Source organism: Etheostoma spectabile, chromosome 11 (genome assembly GCF_008692095.1).
Source record: "Etheostoma spectabile isolate EspeVRDwgs_2016 chromosome 11, UIUC_Espe_1.0, whole genome shotgun sequence".
Taxonomy (NCBI): domain Eukaryota; kingdom Metazoa; phylum Chordata; class Actinopteri; order Perciformes; family Percidae; genus Etheostoma; species Etheostoma spectabile.
The window spans coordinates 19,883,276-19,883,475 of record NC_045743.1 but is presented as its reverse complement, the minus strand read 5'-3'; the positions used below and the strand labels follow the sequence as shown (position 1 = coordinate 19,883,475).

Below are 200 nucleotides of genomic sequence, written 5' to 3'. Positions count from 1 at the left end.
GTCTAAATAATTCCTAATTTTTGCTTTTCTAACTCAAACTATATATGTATAACTGTAAAGCTGAAGTTAATAAGTTAGTGTTAAGTAGTGTTGAAAATGTCAATAAAAGTGACAAACATTAAAAAAAAGAAACAAAAGTGTGGAAAAATGGGACAAAAACATGAGAAAAAGTTAAAAACGTTGATTAAAAGCCTCAACAA

The 200-nt window shown here is 26.0% G+C and overlaps 1 protein-coding gene across 2 annotated transcripts in view; it reads right to left on the bottom strand.

Annotated features, from left to right (window-relative positions):
- Nucleotides 1–200, bottom strand: part of nyx (nyctalopin) — a 7,319-nt gene that overhangs the window by 2,661 nt on the left and 4,458 nt on the right. The gene's annotated exons all lie outside the window — the stretch shown is intronic.